Source organism: Pongo pygmaeus, chromosome 10 (genome assembly GCF_028885625.2).
Source record: "Pongo pygmaeus isolate AG05252 chromosome 10, NHGRI_mPonPyg2-v2.0_pri, whole genome shotgun sequence".
NCBI lineage: Eukaryota > Metazoa > Chordata > Mammalia > Primates > Hominidae > Pongo > Pongo pygmaeus.
This window is the reverse complement of record NC_072383.2, coordinates 8,569,965-8,590,135: the sequence shown is the minus strand read 5'-3', so window position 1 is coordinate 8,590,135 and position 20,171 is coordinate 8,569,965. Positions and strand designations below refer to the sequence as shown.

At 41.8% G+C, this 20,171-nt stretch overlaps 1 pseudogene; it reads right to left on the bottom strand.

Moving 5' to 3' along the window:
- Positions 1-1,744: 1,744 nt before the first annotated feature.
- LOC129010278 (trifunctional enzyme subunit alpha, mitochondrial-like) lies at positions 1,745-4,981 on the bottom strand (annotated as a pseudogene).
- Positions 4,982-20,171: the final 15,190 nt, after the last annotated feature.

Below are 20,171 nucleotides of genomic sequence, written 5' to 3'. Positions count from 1 at the left end.
ATCAGAAGTCAACATGGTGTTTTCGCAGCCAAGATGGAGTTACTTTAGTCTCCACCCCACCATTATGATTCAAACCATTCTATGCCTCAGTTTTCTCATCTGTAAAAGAGATCAGCGATACAAAACCCTTAAGGCTACCGCGAGATTAAATGAATTAAGTGGTTTAGAGTAGCACCGGCACATAGGCCCTATGTAAATGTGAGTCATTATCCTTTAGTCAAAAAACAACTTTTGAACACCAAGTGCCCAGGGCAGTGCTGGGATGCAAAGTTAACTAACACGTGGCCTCTGCATTTGAAGATACTCGAGTCACTTTTTTTTTTTTTTTTTTTTTTGAGATGCTCTGTCACCCAGGCTGGAGTGCAATGGCACAATCACGGCTCACTGCAACCTCTGCCTCCCGGGTTCAAGCAATTCTCCTGCCTCAGCCTCCTGAGTAGCTGGGATTATAGGTGTGCACTACCACGCCCAGCTAATTTTTGTATTTTTAGTAGAGAAGGGGTTTCACCATGTTGGTCAGGCTGGTCTTGAAATCCTGACCTCATGATCTGCCCGCCTCAGCCTCCCAAAGGGCTGGGATTACAGGTGTGAGCCACCGCACCTGGCCTAGAGTCACCTCTTTATTGCTCAAGTTGTTTCTTTCTGCTTTTAATAACACCTTTTGCCTCCTACAATGACATACATTTTCTTGTTTTCTTTTCAGGTTTTTATCATTTTTGATAATAAAAAATAAAGTAATGCTTTAAATTATACTATAAATTTATCATGTGTCCTCCTGTTCAGGGAAAGCATACATCTGCTCACCGCCTTTAGTTCCCCTCTACACATCTGCTGCCTAGTTTTGGCCAAGTGAACTTTCCACTGATATCCTGGGCTCTTTCCTCCCATTCCCATATCTATTCTTTCTTCTCCTCGGTCTCAGAGCACTTGTCATCTTTGCACCCCTTATTTATGGACTTTCTCTTCTGATTGTACAAACTAATAACATCCCTAAAGAGAGAATAGCCCAGTCATTGCTTGTTTCTTTTTTCTGGCTATTCAGTCCCTAGAAGTCTCTGAGTTTAATCCGTTTTTGTTTTTTTTTTTCTTCTGGAGAAAGAGCTTTAATATCCTGGTACACCATGGTGAGCAGAAGCCCAGGCAAAGCATCTACACAGGCAGGTGTGTGTGGTTTTGAGCCCACCAGGTCCCACTTTCTCTCATCACAGTCCCTCCCTAAGGAGCTGCCTAGAATTCTGCACAAACATTCTTACTCCCAAAGCACAGGGCTTTCTTCCAGCTTGCTTTTCGAAGGAGGCATTTAAACCAGAAGGACAAAGACAGTAGAAAAAGGAACAACCAGGCAGAGAGGCAGAGATGCTGATACAGAGTTTGGTTTTTACTGTTATGTGTTTGGCTGGGTGCAGAATTGCCCTCACCACCCCTGGCCACACTGGCCTCCTGGGAGGAACAGGCAGAGATGGCTCCAGATGGCTCTTGGCTGCCACTCTAGGTCTCGGGGCTTATACAATGAGCACAGCGGGTTCCACCTTCCAATAGGAAGTGCAAACTCTAATTCACAGTCAGACTGCACCAGGAGGGAGAGATGGTCTTGGCTGAAGGCACTTTAATCAGGGAGCAAACCCAATGCCAGGGTTTGTCTTCCTTCTGGTTACTCTGATAAGTCTAGACGCCACTCTGTTGGAAAACCAGCACTGCCCACAGCTGGGATTAGTGCACTGACTGAGCGAAGCATGAGACCTGCTCACTGGTAGAACTTCTTGTTAGGGCTGTTAGCATGGTCAGCTAGCAGCTAGCATGGAGTGAACTGTTTTCCATAGGCAGCCTCATACTTCTTGAGCCGGTCCACTATCTTCTGGGCGCCATACAGATCCACAAAGCAGAAAGGCCCTCCAAAACAAGGCGGGAAGCCGAGCCCAAAGACAGCTGCGATGTCTCCCTCTGCAGGTATGGCCAAGATCCCCTCTTGCAGACACATGACTGCCTCATTCACAAATCTTGTCACTAGGCGGAACTGGATGTCTTCACCTGGGGAGACTTCAGACTTAGGAGGCATCTTTAGACTCACTAAGATACTATCCACGTCAGAATTCAAATTCTTACTCTTCACACCCTCCTGATAGATGTAAAAGCCCTTCCCAGACTTGCGACTTAGGAAGCCCTTGGACACCATCTGTGTCAGCAGTTCTGGGTTTCCACCTCCAAACCGCTCCCCAAGGGCTTTGCGCAGATCTTCCGCCACATGTTTCGCTACATCCACGCCAACTTCATCCACCAGTGTGGCAGCACCCAAAGGAAAGCCGAAGCTTGTGGTCAGGGAGTCCAGCTTCTCCAGGTCCACTCCTTCCTGGAGGATTCGGATGACTTCAGACATCATGGGTGCAAGACACCTGGTGGTATAGAAGCCAGGTCCATCCTTAACCACAGTGATGACCTTCCCCTGCTTGAGACTGACTGCTACAGCTGAAGCACTGGGTGTCTTTGGAAGTTTTCTCGGTTGTGATCATCTCCAGCAGCTGCATCTTGTGCATGGGAGAGAAGTAGTTCATGCCAATCACCTTCTCAGGTCTTTTGCTGACAGCAGCAGTTTCACTGATTGGGAAAGCAGATGTGTTACTGGCAAAGACACAGTGATCTGGAATCACTGCTTCTACTTCCTTTAGCACTCTGTGCTTAAGACTAAGGTCCTCAAACACAGCTTCAATCACCATGTCCACCTTTAAAACATTGCTAATCAAGCTGCCCAGTTGAAGGGGTGGCCTGCCCCTCCACACCTGTGGGTGTTTCTCGTCAGGTGGGACGAGAGACTGAGAAAAGAAAGAGACACAGAGACAAAGTATAGAGAAAGAAAAGTGGGCCCAGGGGACCGGCGCCTGCACCGGTCTCTGAGTTCCCTCAGTATTTATTGATCATTATCTCTACCATCTCGGAGAGGGGGATGTGGCAGGACAATAGGGTAATAGTGGGGAGAGGGTCAGCAAGAAAACATGTGAGCAAATGTCTCTGCATCATAAACAGGGTAAAGAAAAAGGTGCTGTGCTTTGATGTGCATATACATAAACATCTCAATGCATTAAAGAGCAGTATTGACGCCAGCATGTCTCATCTCCAGCCCTAAGGCAGTTTTCTCCTATCTCAGTAGATGGAATATACTATCGGGTTTTACACCAAGACATTCCATTGCCCAGGGATGAGCAGGAGACAGATGCCTTCCTCTTATCTCAACTGCAAAGAGGCCTTCCTCTTTTACTAATCCTCCTCAGCACAGACCCTTTACGGGTGTCGGGCTGGGGGATGGTCAGGTCTTTCCCTTCCCACAAGGCCATATTTCAGACTATCACATGGGGAGAAACCTTGGACAATACCTGGCTTTCCTAGGCAGAGGTCCCTGCGGCCTTCCACAGTGTTTTGTGCCCCTGGGTACTTGAGATTAGGGAGTGGTGATGACTTTTAATAAGCATGCTGCCTTCAAGCATTTGTTTAACAAAGCATATCCTGCATAGCCCTAAATCCATTAAACCTTGAGTCAACACAGCACTTGTTTCTGCGATCACAGGGTTGGGGGTAGTGTTACAGATTAACAGCATCTCAAGGCAGAAGAATTTTTCTTAGTACAGAACAAAATGGAGTCTCTTATGTCTACTTCTTTCTACATAGACACAGTAACAGTCTGATCTCTCTTTTCCCCACACCCAGTCAAGTTGCTGAAGATGGAATCCCTTTCAAATGATGTTAGAGCTTTCTTCTTCACTTTATCATTCAATCCTTTGAACACTCGTTGCTGTCTTTGGCCTAGCCTAGTGAGTGTGGCATCTTTAAGTATAGTCTTTAGCCTCTTATCCACAGAGACTTAGGTGATGCCTGCTCCCTTCAGCCCTTCACCAAGAATAGCCAGACGCTTAGCATCCTTCTGTGGTGCTCCAAATTGATTCTTCTTGCACAAGACCTGACCACGGTAGAGTCCCATCAAGGCCTTTGATTCACTGGTCATGGCAAGGTCTCCAAATTTCTGAGATTCAGAGAGATAACCAGCATCACTCCCTCACTCAATTTCAGTCTTTACCACGTCAATTATTTTCAGAGGTGCAGGATAAAGGCCGTTAGTCTCCTTTTGCACTTTTTCTTCCATTTTTTGTATACCTGTTGCCTGACAAATGGAATAGTCATGGTGTACACTGTCAATTTTTCCACCAATCCCTTGACTCTCTTTGGAGAGATCTTCTTATCAGCTAGTCCTTTGGCAAAAGTTATTGCAACTTCTTCTAGGTATTCGATTGTCCATTCCTCTGCAGGTTTTAGTCCTGGTCCCAGGGGTTCTACCAATTGGTCAACCAGTCCCATTTTCTTTGCCCTATCTGTACGAATGTTTCTACTAGTCAGCATCATGACAAAAGCAGCAGGCACACCCACCATTTTGGGCAGCCTTTGTGTGCCTCCTGCTCCTGGTAAGATCCCCAGCAAGACTTCAGGGGCACCTAATATTGTTTTTCCATCTTTTGTTGCTATTCTGTATTGGCATGAAATGGCAAGCTGAAGCCTTCCCCCCAGGCAGGATCCACTGACGGAAGCTATAACAGGCTTTGTGGCCTTTTCAAGTTTCTCAAATGTTCTCCGTGCTTCTTGTGATATCTGTGTTACTTCTTGAGGGGTCTTGCAAGTGGCTAACATACTGATATCAGCACCTGCAATAAAGCAGCCTGGCTTTGATGAGATAAGGACGGCACTTGTGATTTGATTAGTAGCCCAGACTTCATTCATAACTTCTGTGAACTCTGAATGCAGCTCTTTATTCAGTGTATTTACCTTTGAATTGGGAGATTTAATTCAAATAACTGCCACATCCCCTTTGACTCCATAGTTAATGTGGGTTCTGGTCAGCGAAGCAGAAGACTGTAAAATTGCGGCATGTATAACCTTGGGATCAGAGGATCCTGAAGTCACAGAAGCGGCTGAGGATGCCAATCGTCCGGTAGGCCACCATGTTGAGCTGAAGAGGACAGCAGTGGAGAGCACTTTAGCGGGGCCGGCTGGGCGGAGGACTTTTCCTCTCAATCAGGATTTTTAAAAATTGAGGTGAAATTGAAAAAACACAATATTAAGCATTTTAAAGTGTACACTTGAGTGGCGTTTAGTACATACAGACTTGTGTAACTACCACCTCTATTTTCAAAACTTTTTCCTATCCCCAAAAGAAAACTTCACATTCCTTAAGTAGCCACTCCCTAGTGTCCTCTCCAGCCCCTGCGCAACTACCAGTCTGCTTTCTGCCTCTAGGGATTTACCTATCCTGGATATATTTTCATATAAATTAAATACTTCCATATAAATGAAATCATGTACAATGTGACCTTCTAGTCTGTCTTAATCAAGATTTTAGGATTATTTGCATGGACCGTAAATAACTAATTACAGAGCACATCCAGGAAAATTGTCTCAATAGGAGAATTTTGATTTTACTTATTTTTTGCTGTAGCCATACCTCCTTTAGGGAACCTATGGATGGAGGTCTAAAGTAAGCTGAATGCACGGAGGTAGGGGCAGGCTGAATAAATTACCCAAAGTGCTGGCATGTACTAAGTGAGTTAGTAGCGTTGTTTTCTAACCATACTGAGATGGTTGACTCTTCCTTTCCTCCTCTGGTAACAAGTGAAAAAGCCCTCATTGATTGGTAATTTTAGCCAATGTGTGGATGGGGGCGGGGAGTGTGTGGATCGGTGATGGGTGGGTAAAAAGGGTGAGGGGTTGTGGGGAGGGGGAAACGGCTGCAGTGTGAACTAAAGAATTTGGAGCTGCTGGCTGGGCGCGGTGGCTCACTCCTGTAATCCCAGCACTTTGGGAGGCGGAGGCAGGCAGATCACGAGGTCAGGAGATCGAGACGATCCTGGCTAACACGGTGAAACCCTGTCTCAACTAAAAAATAGAAAAAATTAGCCGGGCGTGGTGGCGGGTGCCTGTAGTCCCAGCTACTCGGGAGGCTGAGGCAGGAGAATGGCGTGCAGTGAGCCGAGATCGCGCCACTGCACTCCAGCCTGGGCAACAAAGCGAGACTCTGTCTGAAAAAAAAAAAAAAAAAAAAAAGAATTTGGAGCTGCTGATGTCAATTCGTTTGCTTCTCAAATCTCATTAAGGACACTGATTTTAATGAAATCAAGAGGGGTTGTGATTTGATTAGTAGAAAGGCAATCATCCGTGCAAACCCTAAAAGAAAAAGAGAACAAAGGAGGAAGAATTTACCAACATGGTTCCAGGACTTCGAGACTCTCTAGAAAGAAATATCTTTAGAGATGAGAATGGCTATTCTACAGATAACATGTTGTTTCTAATATGCTATAATTTCCTTAGGAACTGTCCCTCATCCATTTTAGAGCTAATTGGGTCAAGATTTATTCTACTAGTCTTTGGAATCATATCAGTCTTTACATTGCATCTCTGAGCAAACAACTAATATGGAATTTGGTCTTTGGAATGTATCTACCCACAAAGAGAAAAAAAATCCTGTGAAGAGTTCCGTGTGATTTGGAGCACCTCTAATTTTCCCTGGCGTTTCAATTTGTTGAAAAGTGCCCTCCTTTTCCCCATAACCCCATGACAGTTTAAAAATATATATATTGTCATTTTAGAGCTGGATGAGACTTTGGAGATCTTCTAGGCCAATATTTATCAAAGTTTGGCTCCAAACTGACCACCAGCTTTGGAATGAATTATTGGCATGTTTTTCAGAAAGGCAGAGCCCTGGGACGCATGAAATCAAAATTTGTAGAATCTGCAATTTTATGCACTCATTCACTCACACCAAAATGTGGGAACCATAAATCTACTCATATTTCATAACCAATCAGAAAACTTTGAACTATGGGTGCAGATAACTTGTTGATGGTGACAACTTATATTTTTGAAATATCTCATCTTCTATGTTTTTTTAAGGGAAGCTTTGAAGTAGAAAGACGAAATTTTGGTTATTCTTTTTTTTTTTTTTAATTTTACTTTGAGTTCTGGGATATATGTGCAGAACGTGCAGGTTTGTTGCATAGGTATACATGTGCCATGGTGGTTTGCTGCACCCATCAACCCGTCTTCTAGGTTTTAAGCCCTGCATGCATTAGGTATTTGTCCTAATGCTCTCTGTCCCCTTGCCCCTCATCCCCCAACAGGCCCCAGTGTGTGACGTTCCCCTCCCTGTGTCCATGTGTTCTCATTGTGCAACTCCCACTTACGAGTGAGAACATGTGGTGTTTGGTTTTCTGTTCCTGTGTTTGGTGAGAATGATGGCTTCCAGCTTCATCCATGTTCCTGCAAAAGACATGAATTCATTCTTTTTTATGGCTGCATAGTATTCCATGGCGTAAATGTGCCACATTTTCTTTATCCAGTCTATCATTGATGGGCATTTGGGTTGGTTCCAAGTCTTTGCTATTGTCAATAGTGCTGCAATAAACATACATGTGCATGTGTCTTTATAGTAGAATGATTTATAACCCTTTGGGTGTATACCCAGTAATGGGATTGCTGGGTCAAGTGGTATTTCTGGTTCTAGATCCTTGAGGAATTGTCACACCGTCCTCCACAATGGTTCAACTAATTTACACTCCCACCAACAGTGTAAAAGTGTTCCTATTTCTCCACAGCCTCGCCAGCATCTGTTGTTTCCTGACTTAATAATCACCATTCTAACTGGCATGAGATAGTATCTCATTTTGGTTTTTATTTGGATTTCTCTAATGACCAGTGATGCTGAGCTTTTCTTCATATGTTTGTTGGCCACATGAATGTCTTCTTTTGAGAAGTGTCTGTTCATATCCTTTGCCTACTTTTTGTTGGGGTTGTTTGTTTTTTTCTTGTAAATTTGTTTAAGCTCCTTGTAGATTCTGGATATTAGATCTTTGTCAGATGGTTAGATTGCAAAATTTTTCTCCCATTCTGTAGGTTGCCTGTTCACTCTGATGAGTTTCTTTTGCTGTGCAGAAGCTCTTTAGTTTAATTAGATCCCATTTATCAATTTTGGCTTTTGTTGCAATTGCTTTTGGTGTTTTAGTCATGAAGTCTTTGCCCATCCCTATGTCCTGAATGGTATTGCCTAGGTTTTCTTCTAGAGTTTTTATGGTTTTGGGTTTTACATGTAAGTATTTAATCCATCTTGAGTTAATTTTTGTATAAGAGGTAAGGAAGGGGTCCAGTTTTCTGTTTTCTGCATATGGCTAGCCAGTTTTCCCAGCACCATTTATTAAATAGGGAATCCTTTCCCCATTGCTTGTTTTTCTCAGGTTTGTCAAAGATCAAATGGTTGTAGATGTGTGGTGTTGAAATATCTCGTCTTCTAATATACCATTATTAAATATGGCAGTTATTGTAAGATAATATTTTATAAAAAGTTATTATTTATAGAGTAACTTCTGTGCAACATGCTGAGACACTTGTTTATGTTATTATTATTATTTTTTTCAAGACAGGATCTCACTATGTAGCCCAGGCTGATCTCAAGCTCCTGACCTCAAGTGATCCACCAGCCTCAGCTTCCCAAAGTGCTGGGATTACAGTCGTGAGCCTCCATGCCTGGCCTATGATATCTTTAGCTATCCTGCAAAATACTTGTTTCACCTCTAAGCCACCTCAGTATTTATGCCTGAACATAGGAATAATAATAGTTCCTACCTCTTGGATTTAAATGAGATACTATATGCAATGTGCTTAGCACAGAATCTTCCATAAAGTAAGTACACAATAAACATTAGCCATTATCACTATTATTTGATCGCATTTTATACATGGAAGAACTGAAACATGTGACATTAGGTAACACATTCAAAGAAATACGGAGCAGGAGGATGGATAGGAAATGGTGGAGACAGAATTCAAATCTCTACGTGCTAGATTACAAAACCTAACTTTTCCCACTACTCTATGTCTTATATGTGCATGATCGGAGAAGGTTCCTTAGTTCATTTTCCCATTAAAAATAATTCTTTTGTTTTAGCCCTTTGCCCAGTCCTAGATTTTTGATACATTCTTGTTTACTGTTCTCTCATCCTTGAAGAGTCCTGGGCAGCTGCACAGCAGAAGTTGAATGAGTAATTCCTGTATATGCATAAAGGCCTGTCACTCAACTTCTTCATACCCCAGAGAAGTTCTATAATATGGCTGGCAGTAAACTGAGAAAAACAAAAATCGGGGAATGCAGAAGTAGAAGCACTCCAAAAATCACACTTTCACCCACACAGACTCCTTTTTGGGCTCTTTTTAAAAACAGCAAAGTATCATATTGAACAATCTAGCTGGTGTCCAAAAATAGTGGCCTGGGGAGTCTCTGCCGGAGCACGCTGGCCTCAGACACAGGAATGTACACCCTGGAGACTCCCAGGGGAAGTCCCCATTTTAGCTTCACACAGTGGCCATAATGAAACCTCACCTTGTGCTTCTCATGGTGAGGATTAAGTGGTGAGGTCCAGATGTGCACCAGCAGCACAATTTCCAAGTCATGTTATTTTTGTTAAAAATGAACTAGCCAGGTTTTGCTGTGGTTTTTCAATAGAAGTTGGTGAGAGGAGACAGTAGTTAGTAAGGAAAATAACTAATAGCTGAATGAAACCCCACACAATTGTTTTTTAGTCTCACTAACTCCAAATCCCCCAAACAGAAAATGATTCTGTAATTATAAGAGATATAATTTTTCTTCCCTTAGAAGAAGCAAGGTGAACAAGGAATATTGCTTTCTAAGAAATAAAGTATTTTCTTATGCTGGACAAATCATGTTTCCTTAACATAAAGAACTTTATAGTTACATGTAAATTAGTTAACTCTGGATTTTATTAGAGTTTTCCTTAAGAAGATTATGTAAAATATGAATAACATCTCAATTTTATGTAATCATAGCTTTACTATGAGCCTTCACTCAAACCAGACTGAGCTCAAACTGTTGCTAAAATATCAGAAGCAAGTCCTCACAACCCTGCTGTTCCTGTCGCCTGGAGAGAAGACGACAGGAACAGCAAGGTTGTGAGGACAACAAGCTTATGGTGTTCCTGTCACCTGGAGAGATGAGAAATTTTATTAAGCATATTTTACATATCCCAGATGCCATGCTTTCATATTCACACACAGTAGCTAAGAAAAGCATCAGGATGACTTTGTGAGGAAGGAATTCTTTCCCAATGCCATGCATTTCCTAAGTGAAAGCGCCAGATCTGCTGGGCGCAGTGGCTTACTCCTGTAATCCCAGCACTTTGGGAGGCCAAGGCAGGCAGATTAATTAAACCCAGGAGTTTGAGACTAGCTTGGGCAAACATGGCGAAACCTTGTCTCTACAAAAACTACAAAAATGAGCTGGGTGTGGTGGCACATGTTGGTAGTCCCAGCTACTCAGGAGGTTGAGGTAGGAGGATTGCTTGAGGAGCTGGAGTGTGCAGTGACCTATGATTGCACCAGTGCACTCCAGCCTAGGTGACAGGGTGAGACCCCGTCTCAAAGAAAAAAAAAAGGGACAGATATTGGGCCCGAGTCTCTCTGTCTTCAAAGACCATGCTGGTTTCATTACACTATTCTCTCTTCCCAGAATTCTCTGCCCCATCATCAATGAAGATAAATGAATAGTCAAATATTTTCTATGCATTTTATTATTCAAATGATAAATAAATGTTCAAATCCTATCTATTCATCAAAGTCTCAGTCAAGCACTGCCTATCATGAAGCTTTTGATTATTTCAATTATTTTGGTTATTATAGCTTCTATCTACCATGATTTTCTTCTTCCTCTGAACTCATGCCACCAAGTGGATGATGCATATCCTCGTACAGCTGTGCTTTGGGAACCACGAGGGATTGATTGGTTCCAGGACCCTCCTCAGATACCAAAATCCGAGGATGCTCAAGTCCTTTATATAAAATGGCATAGTATTTGCATATAACCTACACACATACTCCCGTATACTTTCAGTCATCTCTAGACTACTTATAATACCTAATACAGTGTAAATGGTATGTAAATAGTTGCTATACCATATTGTTTTTAAAATTCATATTATTTTTAATTGTTATTTTGTTTGTTTGTTTTTCAATTATTTTCAATCCAAGCCTGCAGAACTCATGGACGTAGACGGCCAACTATACTGGGTTTGTACAAGAGCATAAGAGAGGCCAGCTGCAGTGGCTCATGCCTGTAATCCCAGCATTTTGGGAGGCTGAGGCGGGAGGATTGCCTGAGCCCAGGAGTGCAAGACTAGCCTGGGCAACATAGTGAAATCCTGTCACTATAAAAAATTTAAAAATTAGCCGAGAGTGGTGGCACATGCTTGTAGTCCTAGCTACTCGGGAGGCTGAGGTGGGAGGATCATTTGAGCCCAGGAGGTTGAGGCTGCAGTGAGCTGAGATTGTGCCACTGCACTCCAGCCTGGGCAACAAAGCAACAAAGCAAGAACTTGTCTAAAATTAAAAAAAAAAAAAAAAAAGTAGGAGACCACAATTTGGAAAGTTTTAGCAAGAATTCATGCTTTTTACAGAGCATTAGAGAATCATTGTTTCTCAGTTTTTTCCCCATTAAACTGTCTATAAAGAAGAGTAAACTAAGAAATGCTGAGCATCTGAGGGTATAATTGCAAATCACTCAACTTACTTGGAATCCATGTTTTATCTTTAAAAGTTTCATGATGCTAGATTAGCAACCACACTGGTAGGCCTGCCACATGTGGGTTTACTTTGCAGACAGGGGAAAATAAAAATTGTTGAAGTCTTCCATGTCTTGAGGCCTTTTCCTTTTCTCATGAGACCAGAAGATAATATGGGGAAAAGAAAGGCCGGGTGCAGTAGCTCACATTTGTAACCTGAGCACTTTGGGAGGCCCAGTCAGGCGGATGTCTTGAGTCCAGGAGTTCGAGACCAGCCTGGACAATGTGGCATAACCCCATCTTTACAAAAAATACAAAAATTAGCCAGGTGTGGTGGCGGGTGCCTGTGGTCCCAGCTACTTGAAAGGCTGAAGTGGGATAGCCTGGGAGATGGTGGTTGCAGTGAGCCAAGATTGTACCACTGCACTCCAGCCTGGGTGGCAGAGTGAGATTCTGTCTCAAAAAAAGAAAAAAAAAAAAGTGGGGGAAAAGACATAAGTATAAGGAAATTAATGTGCATATTACATTCTTCTCCAAATAACTTTTTAAATACAAATAATGTTTTCCTCTAATTTTTGGGAAACCTTTAGGTTCCAGGAAAGCACGGCATATCCATCCTGTGGCTTCGACTTATCCTTCATTGATTGCTGCACCCTCAAAAAATAAGCATCTCTCCAGAAATGCATGTCCCATTTTGAAAAGCATAGGGCTAGAGAAACCTAAAGTTCCTTCAACTTTGAGATGTCATGATTCAGTAATTTTTAGATTTGTCTTTTATAGCTATTTATTTTAATATCGTCAGTCATTTAAGTATTTTGTCTTTTTTTTTTTCTTTTTTTGGCAGAATCTCGCTCTGTCACCCAGGCTGGAGTGCCATGGCGCACTCTCGGCTCACTGCAACTTCTGCCTCCCGGGTTCAAAGGATTCTGCTGCCTCATCCTCCTGAGTAATCGTGATTACAGGCATGCACTACCACACCTGGCTAATTTTTGTGTTTTTAGTAGAGACTAGGTTTCATCATGTTGGCCGGGCTGGTCTCAAACTCCTGACCTCAGGTAATCTGCCTGCCTCGGTCTCCCAAAGTGCTGGGATTATAGGCATGAGCCACCACACTTGCCTTTAAGTATTATGTCTATTTTTAAAGCCTTTAACAACATTATAAACTGCTTGAAGAACTATAATGCACACCAGTATTCACCTTTGATGTTCCCCTTATGCTGTCTCATAATAGGCCTTTAATAAATATTAATCAGATGAATGAATTTCAGCTTTCAAAGGTAATCTTTATAAATTCATCATAAAATCACTTTTTTAAATTGCCCCCAAAGGAGTAGAACATCAAAACAAACAGAATATTTGTTTCTCTCCAGGAACTTCATTTTCAAATGCTGAATATCTAAAACTGATTGATATATGTTAGAGAGAACCTTTTTTGCAGTCTATACACTGAAAAGATTTTCAAAACAGAAAGAGACATTATACATGAATGTAGACTGTATTTTGTGTTGTGTTTGTTAGGTTTTGCCAACATCATATCAAATACATTTTATAAAATAGAATAAACAAATATCCACAGATAATTCTGCCAACAGAGCCTCTTTTGATAAAGCAAGGAGCTCCAAAGAAGTACAGGTCCATGTTTCAATTAGATTTAGATTTAATACTTGCTAAGTCAACTGTCTACATTTTTGGGTGGAAGACAAAGTCTTTCTTGCATAAGCCATTTATTGAGTTTGCCTGACATATACCAATTCTAAATGATACAGTTATGTGGCAGTGGCAGGGGGATTGTTCTCTGTAGCTCTGATGAAGAGTTCTAAATTGATATGGTCAAATAGATTAAGGTCTATAGGATTGATTTTACCAGCTTGACAGTATTGCATGGGCTTTGGAGTAAGGCTGATGCTTTCAAATCTCAGTCCCAGCTTTTCTGCTTTCTAGCTGTTGGCTGAACTTGCTGGATAATGACTTTTTGTATAGAGAATGGGATCACTCCCCAGTCAGAGGCTGAGCAGGAAAAAAGAGGGCCCTTGACAGGGAAACTATTGGGCTTTAAAAAATAATTTCAGTTTCAGTAAGGATGTGAGTGTGTGTGTTTAAAGGAGCTGCCATTAAGAAATATGTGATAGGCCGGGCGCGGTGGCTCACGCCTTGTTATCCTAGCACTTTGAGAAGTCGAAGTGGGCAGATCACCTGAGGTCAGGAGTTTGAGAACAGCCTGACTAACATGGTGAAACCTCATCTCTACTAAAATACAAAAATTGGCCTGGCATGGTGGTGGGCACCTGTAATCCCAGCTACTCAGGAGGCTGAGGCAGGAGAATTGCTTGAACCCAGGAGGCGGAGGTTGCAGTGAGCTGAGATTCCGCCATTGCACTCCAGCCTGGGTGACAGAGCAAGACTCTGTTTCAAAAAGAAAAAAAAAAAAGAAAAAAAAGGAAAAAGACGTATGTGATAGATACAAAAATCCTCAATAAAATAGTAACAAACCAAATTCAACAACACATCAAAAAGATTCTACACCATGACTAAGTGGGATTTATCCTTTGGAGTGGTTTAACACATACAAATCAATCAATGTGCTATGTCATATTAAAAACCACATGATCATGTCAAGAGATGCAGAAGCATTTGACAAACTTCAACACTCATTCATGGCAGAAAAAAAAACTCATCAAAATAGGTATAGAAGGAAATTCCTCAGCACAATAACAGCCATTTATGAAAAGCACACAGCTGACATCAAAATTAAAGGAAAAGCTGAAAACTTTTCCTCTAAGATCTGGTACAAGACAAGGATGCCCACTGTTGCCACTTCTGTTCAACACAGTGCTGGAAGTGCTAGCAAGAACAATCACACAAGAAAAATAAGAGGCATCCAAATTTGAGAGGAAGAAGTAAAATTATTTCTCTTTGTAGATGACATAATTCTGTATGTAGAAAACTAAGGAGTCCACACACAAAAAACGATTAGAACTAATAAATTCAGTAAAGTTTCCAGATTAAAAAACCAACATACAAAAAGTAGTTGCATTTATTTACAAGAACAAATATCTACCTGAAAAGGAAATCAAGAAAATAATTTCATTTATGATAGCATCAAAAAGAATACAATAGTTAAGAATAAACTTAACCAAGGCAGTAAGAGATATATACACTGAAACTTATAAAACATTGATGAAAGAAGTTGAAGAAGACAACAAATAAGTAGAAAGATATCCTGCGTTCATGGATAAGAAGAGTTAATATTGTTAAAATGTCTATATTGGTCTGGCACAGTGGCTCACACCTATAATCGCACCACTTTGGGAGGCCAAGGCAGACAGATCATATGAGCCCAGGAGTTCGAGACCAGCCTGAGCAACATGGCAAAACCCCATCTCTACAAAAAATACAAAAATTAACTGGGCATGGTGGCACATACCCAGCTACTCAGGAGGCTGAGGTGGGAGGATCACCTGAGCCTGGGAAATCGAGGCTGTAGTGAGCCATGATCATGCCACTGCACTCCAGCCTGCACTCCACTCCTTCAAAAAAAAAAAAAAGTTTATACTAAATAAAGGGACATAGAGATTAAATGATTAAACACAATTCCCATCAAAATTCCATTTTTCAAAGAAATAAACAATTCTAAAATTTGTATGGAACAAAAGACCCTGAATACACAAATCAATCTTGAGAAAGAAGGACAAAGTTACAGGCAGCATACTTTCTGATTTCAAATTATAGCACAAAACTATGGTAGTCAAAACTGTATGGTACTGGCATAAAAACAGACATGTAGACTAAGAGAATAGAAAACTCCCTAATAAACTCCAGCATACAAAGTCAACTAATTTTCTTTGTGTGTGTGTGTGTATGTGTTTGAGACAGAGTCTCTGTTGCCTGGTCTGGAGTGCAGTGGCATGATCTCAGCTCACTGCAACCTCCACCTCTCAGGTTCAAGTGATTCTCCTGCCTCAGTCTCCCAAGTAGCTGGGATTACAGGCATGAGCCACCACACCTGACTAATTTTTGTATTTTTAGTAGAGATGGGGTTTCACCATGTTGGCCAAGCTGGTCTTGAACTCCTGACCTCAAGTGATCCACCCACCTCAGCCTCCCAAAGTGTTGGAAATACAGACGTAAGCCACCACACCCCGCAAGTCAACTAATTTCCAACAGGGGCACCAAGAATACACAGTGGGGAAAGGATAGTCTCTTCAATAAATTGTGTTAGGAAAACTGGATATCCACATGCAAAAGAATGAAATTGGACCCTTATCTTACAGCATACACAAAAATCAACTAAAATGGATTAAGGACTTAAATAAGGCCTGAAACCGTAAAACTATTAAAAGAAAATGGGAGTAGGAATGGGCAGCTTCTTGCCATTGGCCTTGGCAATGATGTTTTTGGCTATGACACCAAAAGAATAGGCAACAAAAGCATAAATAAAAAGTAAGACTAAATCAAACTGAAAAGCTTCTGCACAGCAAAGAAAACAAACATCAAAATGAAAAGGCAATCTATAGGTTAGAAGAAAATATTTGCCAATCATATGTCTGATGAAGGGGTTAATGTCTGGCCAGGTGCAGTGGCTAATGCCATATAATCTCAGCACTTTGGGAAGCTGAGGCAGGAGGATCACTTCAGCCAAGGAGTTTAAGGTCAGCCTGGGCAACAAAGTGAGGCCTCTATTCCTACAAAAAAAGTATAAAAATCATCTGGGCATGGTGGCTTGTGTCTGTAGTCCCAGCTACTCAGGAGGCTGAGGAAGGAGGATTGCTTGAGCCTGGGAGGTCAAGGCTGCAGTGAGCTGTGATTGCATCACTGGACTCCAGCCTGGGCGACAGAGAGAGACCCTGTTTCAAAAACGAAAAAAAAAAAGGTAGGCAGGGGTTTAATATCCAAAATATATAAGGAATTCATACAACTTAGTACCAAAAAAAATGTCAATCTAAAATAATCAAAAGGATCAGAATCTAATTTAAATAAAGTTTATTCAAGAACAAAGTTTGAAGATAGTCCATTCAGAAACACCAACTCCAAGGAAATGGAGTCAGTGTTCTGAACTAGGGAAGTTAAAGTATCATTTATATAGGCAGAGACACAGGAGTTTATGCACAATTACAACATTTTTCATACAAGGTTGGTGCATAGTTATAACAATTTGATTGATTATAGGCAGTGTTTCTTTTTGAGAAGGGTACATATAGCGTCTTTTGCAGAGGGTGTAATAGTCATATGTTTTCTGTCATCTGGTTTAGGCAAAGCAAGATGACAAAGGAGAAGTTAATCTATGATAAGGGTCATTAATTAACAAGGCAGGAGGTTTTTGTCCTTGACGTCATTTAATTTTCTCTAATTACTATACAGGACAAGAAAAATAAGGAAGTGGGTTAGTCTATAACTTGAGAAGCAGATGTTGCATCCATATGTGACTCAGATCACAGCCACATCTCTCAAGGCTTACAGTGTTTCTGGGGTTCCAACAGCTTTTTAAAATTTTTTTGAGATGGAGTTTCACTCTTGTCACCCAGGCTGGAGTATAATGGTGTGATCTCAGCATACCGCAACCTCCGCCTCCTGGGTTCAAGCAATTCTGCCTCAGCCTCTCGAGTAGCTGGGATTACAGGTACGTGCCACCACACCCAGCTAATTTTTGTATGTTTAGCAGAGACGAGGTTTTACCATGTTGGCCAGGCTGATCTCGAACTCCTGACCTCAAGTGATCTGCCCACCTCAGCCTCCCAAAGTGCTGAGATTACAGGCATGAGCCACGGCGCCTGGTCCATGAACAGCTTTTAAATCATATTTATTCTTACATAAATAACCCAATTAAAAATGGACAAAGGACCTGAATAGACATTTCTCAAAAGAAGACATACAATTGTCCAACAAGTGTATGAAAATGTGCTTAACACAGTAATCATGAGGGAAATACAAATCAAAATCACGATGAGATATCATCTCTGTGAAATAATAAGAATAATATATATTTGGTCTCTGCCCCTGGTTCCTGGCACAGAGTTCCTAAAGCCCTGAGAATTTCCTGAGTGATAAGAGCATCTGACACAGAGCTTTTGAATAGCTTGGAATTTCTAGATGACAGGAGTTTGTTTTGTTCTAATGAGATGACTCCTGCTAGGCTCTAGGAGGGGTGCCAGTCCCCAGAAAGACCAAGTCATGACGAGAAGCTTGGAATTTTTGGCCCCACTCCCCATTCTCCCGAGAGAAGAGAGGGGCTGGGAATAGAGTAAATAACTAATCGTGCCTACATGATCAAGTCTCCATAAAAATCCCTGAAGCATGGAGTTCAAAGAACTTCTGAGTTGGTAAATATATCTGTGTAGCAGGAGGGTGGCACACCCCAACTCCAGGGGACAGAAGCTTCTGTGCTCAGACCCCTCCAGTTCTTACCCTTTGTACTTTCATCTGGCTGTTCATATGTATCTTTTTTTTTTTTTTTTTTTTTTTTTGAGACAGAATCTCGCTCTGTCACCCAGGCTGGAGTGCAGTGGTGCGATCTCAGCTACTGCAACCTCTGCCTCCTGAGTTCAAGCGATTCTCATGCTTCAGCATCCTGAGTAGCTGGGACTATAGGTGTGAGCCACCATGCCCAACTAATTCTTGTATTTTTTTAGTAGAGATGGAAGTTTCATCATGCTGGCCAGGCTGGTCTCAAACTCCTGGCCTGAAGTGATCTGCCCACCTTGGCCTTCCGGAGTGCTGGGATTACAGGCATGAGCCACCACACCTGGCCTGTATGCTTTATTATATCCTTCATTAGCATAATAAACTGGTAAAAGTTAAGTAAGTGTTTCCCCGAGTTTGCTAAGCCGACTTAGCAAATTAATGGAACCCAAGGCATGGGTTGTGGGAACCCCTAAGCTGGTTGATCAGAAGTACAGGTCACAACCTGAAATTTGAGATTGGCATCTGAAGTGGGGGCCGTCTTGTGGGATTTACCCACAATCTGTGAGGTCTGATGCTATCTCCAGGTGAACAGTGTCAGAATTGAATTAAATTATAGAACACCCAGTTGATGTCCACTGGAAAACTGCTTGGTGTATGGGAAAAGACTGGCACACATCTAGTGTCAGAAGGGCTGTGCTGAATGGTGTGTGAATGTGGAAGAAAAAATCGTCGGCTTTTCCTATTTCCTATTATATAATTTTTTTTTTTTTTTTTTTTTTAAACACGGAGTCTCGCTCTGTTGCCCAGGCTGGAGTGTAGTGGCTCCATCTCTGCTCACTGCAAACTCCGCCTCCCGGGTTCAAGCAATTCTCCTGCCTCAGCCTCCCAAGTGGCTGGGATTACAGTTGCCTGCCACCATACCTGGCTAATTTTTGTATTTTTTTTTTTTTTTAGTAGAGATGGGGTTTCACCATGTTGGCCAGGCTGATCTCGAACTCCTGACCTCAGGTGATCTGCCTGCCTCGGCCTTCCAAAATGCAGGGATTACAGGCGTGAGTCACCTCGCCTCGCCCCTATTATATACTATTGGGTTTGCATTTTACATTTTTATTTTTTCCTATCTCATAACCTCACAACTGTTAGAATGGCTATTACCGGAAAGACAAAAGAAAACAAGTATTGGTGAGAATGTGGAGCAAAAGGAACCTTTGTACACTGTTTGTGGGAATGTAAATTGGCATAGCCATTATAGGGAACAGTATGGAGGTTTCTCCAAAAAAAACTAAAACTAGAACTACTATATGATCCTCAAAAATTTTAATACAGAACTACCATATTGAGCAATCCTGCTTCTGGGTAAATACCCAAAGAAAACGAAATCAGTGCCTTGAAGAGATAACTCCCATGTCCACTGCTGCGCTATTCACAATAGCCAAGATATGGAGACAACCTAAGTGTCTGTCGACAGATGAATGGATCAAGAAAATGTGGCATGTATATATATGTATATCAGAATAAGAATATCATTCTGCCTTAAGAAAGGAGATCTTGCCATTTGCAACAACATGGATAAATCTGGAGGACATTATGCTTGGTGAAATAAGTCAGACACAGAAAGAAAAATACTGCATAATCTCACTTATATGTGGAATCTTAAAAAGTTGAATACATAGAAGCAGAAAACAAAATGGTGAGCCAGCCACAGTGGCTCACGCCTGTAATCTCAGCACTTTGGGAGGCGGAGGTGGGTGGATCACTTGAGGTCAGAAGTTCGAGACCAGCCTGGCCAACATGGTGAAACCCACGTCTCTACTAAAAATACAAAAATTAGCCGGGTGTGGTGGCGCATGCTTGGAATTCCAGCTAACTGGGAGGCTGAGGCAGGAGAATCGTTTGAACCCAGGAGGTGGAGGTTGCAGTGAGCTGAGATCACATCATTACACTCCAGCCTGGGCAACAGAGTGAGACTCCATCTCAAAAAAAAAAAAAAAAAAGAAAGAAAGTAAAATGGTGGTTAGCAGGCATGGGGAGGTAGGGAAAATGGGAAGATGTTGCTCAAATTGTACAAAGTTGCAGTTATACAGGATTAATAAGTCTAGAGCTCTATTGTACAGCATGATGACTACAGTTAAAAAATATTATATTGGGCCAGGCACAGTGGCTCACACCTGTAATCAC